The sequence below is a fragment of the Haliotis asinina genome, chromosome 16 (assembly GCF_037392515.1).
Source record: "Haliotis asinina isolate JCU_RB_2024 chromosome 16, JCU_Hal_asi_v2, whole genome shotgun sequence".
Taxonomy (NCBI): domain Eukaryota; kingdom Metazoa; phylum Mollusca; class Gastropoda; order Lepetellida; family Haliotidae; genus Haliotis; species Haliotis asinina.
Window position 1 is genome coordinate 35040198 of NC_090295.1, and position 6019 is coordinate 35046216.

At 34.2% G+C, this 6019-nt stretch overlaps 1 protein-coding gene across 1 annotated transcript in view; it reads right to left on the reverse strand.

The window, feature by feature from the left end:
• LOC137268359 (rootletin-like) overlaps positions 1 to 6019 on the reverse strand; it is a 96913-nt gene that overhangs the window by 73090 nt on the left and 17804 nt on the right. The gene's annotated exons all lie outside the window — the stretch shown is intronic.

The following is a 6019-nucleotide window of genomic DNA, read 5'->3' on the forward strand; positions in this document are numbered from 1 at the left end:
GGCCAGACCAATTGTATTTCGTGTTTTACGGATTTTCCCCTCAAAACACCTAAAGGCAGGACAGAAAAAAAGATGAAAAAAAAAATAACCAGTCAAAAGGAAAAACCCATGAGTTTCCATGTTAACTCTTTTGGTATGTTTATATCAACTAAAAATAAGTTGAGTGAGTTCAGGTTTCCACTGATTTGAAGAGGTTTTTACTTCTATACATATATCACATTAACATTAGGATTTTATTCACTGAGGGGGAAAATTAATCTTTATTATGCTTCTTATTTTTGATGTGAAAAACAAGAAATAAAATTGGTCTGGTCTAACTAACCATCACAACATAATTTCAGTCCATTTATTTTGAGAAATAGAAATCAGAAATTGATACCAATCAATGCATCAATCACTTGAATCAGAGACCATAATAATCTGATATATGGTCCCTGCTTAAATGTAGAGTAAGCAGGAACATCCTCACTAATCCTGTGTATTTTATGTCTATGTTACCATAGATATGGCGATCTCATAGCAGGCTTTCAGTCAGACTACAGGGGTGTTTAGAAGTAAATTTTGCCAGACCGAACCAAAACTTACCTGCCAGCAAATAATTTAGGTTTGACAAGCAACATATTCAGTTTATCATACCATTGGAATTATCATTAGTTTTTACAGGTGAATTAATAATGATATTATCATGAAACATTGTGAATACCTTCGTATCCATGTCTAAATTTTAACCTGACCACTCTATGCATAGGTAGGTACTATTTTCTCTCATTTACAAAAGGCAGTTTGAGAAGGTTTTAATATCACATTGGCAAGTGAGTGATTTGGTGAGTGATCTTATTTTGAATTTGGTGAAGATCAACATACTTAAATATAACAATTGTTCAAATATAAATACAGCACATATTCAATATATCTTTTGAATCATCTAGTGCTTTCATTTTTAAAACGGTGCACACTTAAATGTTAAACAAGCAATTCATTAAATACATGCACTCCATATATCTGGCTTACAGTACTTATTTTGCTTTTCCTTTTAAACTTTTCTTTTCTTGCAATAGTCAATCCTGAGAACACTGTGATCATGAAACATCAGTATACATATTAACATTTGTATGGTTTATAAAGTGTGATTGAACATAAATGATATTAAATTTATTTACAACAGGCAAAAAATACAAATTTGTCAGCTGCAAATTTTATAGACAGTATCATTCATATATGTAAAGTAATTAGACATAAAATGTGTGTGAAATACCTACCTGTGACTCCACAAGCTGAGAATGAGAGACTTCATTGTGACACTGTTAAAACGGTTTTATCAATTCACTATAAGGTGCCTTGTATACAGATATATACTGATATACTCCGTATACAGGCTCCAACTAGACATACAACCGCTTCTATTGTATCATGGAGGTGTATTTGGTGGGACCAACAAATCTTGTCGGATCGATGAAGTATTGATCTGTATTGATCTGCAATGAACACACAGAGCCCTTTCATGGGGACAAGGCCCAAATGAGTCTATGGGTGGCAAACAACCTCAAGGGTAGAGATATGGAGGGGGAGGAGACAGGAGAGGGACTGAATGTGACATTTCTTAGAAACCACTGAGATACCCTCTTCACTGTTCAATCCTTATTGCACCGTGTAACTGTGTAAAGCTTTGATTTGTTCAGACTTGTGTATTTGCAAGTCAGCTTTTCTTCATGTCTGGGTCTGATAAAAAGATTGTGAAAGTACAAATAAATAAATAATTCATTATGGGCTCAGATTTTGTCTATTGTGTGGAATGAAAATATGGTGAATCTGCGTGAATTGGATTAACAAATTACATGAACTCAACTTGTACCTCTTGACAATATGTACAGTCAAGAGTCTTATGCAGTACTGGATATGCCAGGATTAAAACAAAATTACCAAAGCCAAGATTACGCATACTTCAATTTTAAAACAAATTTGCGATGTCAGTTCTTAACACTGAAGAATGTTTTTATTAAAAACAACATCATCAAGGAGGTTTTGCTCATGGATATCATTTGTTAGGCTGACATTTAGTCCATGAAAAAAAGGTACCTCTTGCAAAAATCCTTATCAACAGATAAGGAAATAAATTGAATTAAAAAGGAGCCCAGAATAATTCTTTGTCCAGTTAAGTGAGGCAATCAAACCAGGCTCAATCATTCCAGACTTAAGTTGGAGTCCTTTTTAAGTTGTTTATTAAAGTCAGGTGACAAACTAATGTTTTGTGTTTGCCATGGCTAAAAATGTAACTATTAAAATGACATTAATGAAGTGTTTGTGTTATGCTTATTGCTACAACACACGGGTAATAATTACAGGGCAAAAATTTACTTATCATGCTTACTTGATTCATAATTTCTAACAGCTACCTATGTGTATTGCAATGTAATTTCACTGTGGAATGCTCAGAGTTCTGCATTACTAATACCCTGATCAAAGGATAAACCTGAATTTTGTTTTCAGCTCCCTGGGAAACGTACACCCCATTCTGTCTGGAAGTTCCAAGAAACCTAACAGTCACCTTACCATCCCACTGGGTACCCGTACACTGCTTGATGACCTGGGCACATTTTTCAATCTAAGTTACCTGCCCATGGAAACACCACATTGCAGGAAAAAACATAACATGCGATGCTCTCAGGATTAAAGCTATTCTCCATACTTAACATGGCCATATGACACTACAACAACTGGGAAGGTCTATCCAAAATATATGGTGTAAAATTATTTGGCAATTTTAAATGGCCTAATATTCTTCAAGTGAGTTTGGTTTTATGACACACACACCAATATTCCAACTGTATGGTGGAATATTCTTCAAACAGTTCATAGTTGCGTTTCTGAAAACTGGTATCATTGATCTTATTGACAGCTATAACTTTCACTTTCATGAATATTTAATTTTGCATTCCACAGATAATTCTAAATAAAAAGACAAAGTAGTACTCTAAATAATATATCTTCATAACTGCCTACACTTTCATGGCTGTTTCTCAGTACATATTAGTTTAATCCAGTGCTTAGCTGAATCTATATATAACATGAAGTCCATGACAGAGACAAATGACTGTTTTTCCACTCTGATATATACACTGATATATACAGTAATCTTGCTGTTTATCTAGATCTTCAATGTTATCAGTGACTGGATTAATATCTGAACCTGTGTATTATTCAAGCACTCCAACGGTCACCATATCTTGTCAAATGTGTCTTTTGAATAATATCATTCTTGTTATGAAATAAGCAAATGTCTCAGAAAAATATATGTTTGTTTTGAATTATTGCTCTACAAACTGTTGCCTACTGTGCACTGTGCCATTGTACAAAGAGATCGCAATGCAAAAGATACTGCAACTCCCATGCCTGACCGTAGACTTCTGACAGCTGTACTCACTATAATGAGGTTGCTTTGTATAACTACCCTGAACATTACATAGCCTCAGAGGTTAGAGCTTGTCTTGACAGTTTGTTGACGTATACTGGAAATTGAAAGTCATTTAAAAAATACAATCAAAAACACTTTGGTGAGATTCTTCTTTTTTTTTTTTTCTTTTTTTTTTTAAATTATGATTGCTGGTAGATTCTAGTTATCATTGAAAATCATTCTTCCAAACACATGGCTGGACTATTGCTGACTGGCATTAAACAACATTCATTCACTCCTGTTTGGAAGAGATCCAAAGGCCTCACCTCCTGCAGTGGTTAATGTTTGAGGTAACGACATTACGAAATCAGCAAAAATAAAATCACTCAACTTGATTGAAACTTAATTCCCAAGATTTCACAATTTTCTTCAGCATGGGCTAAACATACCCATGATTTAGAAATATGAAGTTGGTTTTCCCTACTTTGTGAATGGTAAGTAAAGTGTTTATACAGCATTTAGCAATATTCAAGCTATATCACAATGGAGGATACCAGAACTGGTTAATTAACAAGATTTGGAACTAAACTTTGCCTTTGGTGTGATGAGCAATTTCTATAACCACTTGTCTACCCCATTATATGCTTCTATTATTGACAGGAACTTTAATCAACCTGACAAGCTTGTTTAAACAATATAATGTCAACATTAGATCTCATGTACTCGGTACTGAAACAGGCACTAACACAACCATGTACACCATACGTAGTACCATAATTGCTGTAAAAAACTCCCTGGGTGATTAGAAAATTGGAGTGAGAAATTTGGCATTGAAAGTGACTGAGTGAGTTTGGTTTTACGCTGCTTTTAGCAATATTCCAGCAGTTTCATGGCAGAGGACACCAGAAATAGACTTCACACATTGCAACCATGTGGGAAACCGAACCTGAGTCTTTGGTATGATAAGCAAACACTTTAATCACTGGGCTACCCTTCTGTTGGGAACTGATCAGTAGTGAACAAAAGAAACAAAGTTCAAACAACAGAAAGATAAAACTGAATTGTTTAAAAAATAGATAATATGTGTTTATATATCCCATTATACATAATTTTTTTCATGTCACATACACCTTAGCAGAGCATCATTAAATTTTCAACTTCTGGGGAAACTAATAAACATTACTCACAAGATGCTGAGGACACTTATTATAGTGACTATGGTAAGTCAAATCTGGTGTAATTCACAGGTTCTGGCTTGTTGAACTGATATCTCGAGTGATATATCTGAGAAAAGGTTATAACACATACTAGGTGCAGTGTGATATCCTAGTCACTGGAAAAGGCTCTGCATTCATAAAAATGCTTATAATATTTATTCTAGTTTTTGCTCCGCTTTGAGGATGCGTAGGTTTGTAGAACCCACAATCAAGTAATAAAAACATCTCAAATAAAATGTTAAGAACTTTTAAAAGTTAAAAAAAAGACATGTCCATTAGGAGGAGACATTTGATGTATAAATAAGAAATTTCAAGTTGACAGGTCCATTTGGTTGCAAGGTACTGATGAATAGACTTGACTCAGCATGTAATCTGAGTATTGGAGTCCTTTATGTAAATATAGCTCCAAACATGCAAATTGGATTGACCTGCAGACACTTTGATGTTAAAATATGATCACTTTTTAATATTACACAAAGAAAAATATGTATATCATAATTAATTTAATAAAATAATACCCTTAAAATAATTAGATGTGATTGTGGAGAATGTTACATAGCTTCATGTGTTGGGGCATGTTGAAGCCAATTTATGGTATAGCTGATTGGCATTTCTTATTTTCATGCGCAACTTTTGGATATGGAACATTTGTTCAAACTAAGCTTTATATCTACATAACACCACAGTATACATGTTTCAACAGCATAAATCTGAATATAAATTATATATGTCAGTTCATATTTTTGAATAATGCAAACAGACATGTACTAAAAACAATATTTCTGCATTTTTGTCAGTGTACAATCAGCCACCCTTAAAATCTTTCTTGTTAATAAGTAACGATGGCTTTTAAAGTTTTAGTTCTACTGGCTTGTTACCTGTGGACACGCATCTACTAAGACTAGCTGGCAGTTGTGATATTTTGCACAGTTGTTTTATTAAATAAAACGTATAAACGAAAAAAAAAGTTATGGTACGCAAAATCAGCAAGTTTGAGAACATTGCTGAACAAAGTATTTCACTATTTGACACTGGCAGTTACGATACCAGGTTCATTTACACGATTGCTGAACTTACCTTATCGAAAATACAATCCTTTCCTGCAGCGGACGGAGTGCTGTTGACTGATCACAAGGACCTTAATAGCCTCGGTCTTATCAAATCAAATTTATATACATGGCTTAACAGCTGGTCGTAACTTGTGTTTACATTCTAATCCCCCGCCAGTCTAAGGACGGATGAAAGAAAGGTTATAATTGGCGTAAGTACAATCCCAATTTCTCTATAATGAGATTCTATTGGTTGATAACAATATCGTCTGCTAGATTCGACGCTCTTAACAACCAGCATACATTATGAAAACGTCGGATGGATTAGCGAGTTATAATGCGATTAGTCACCAATGTCGGCA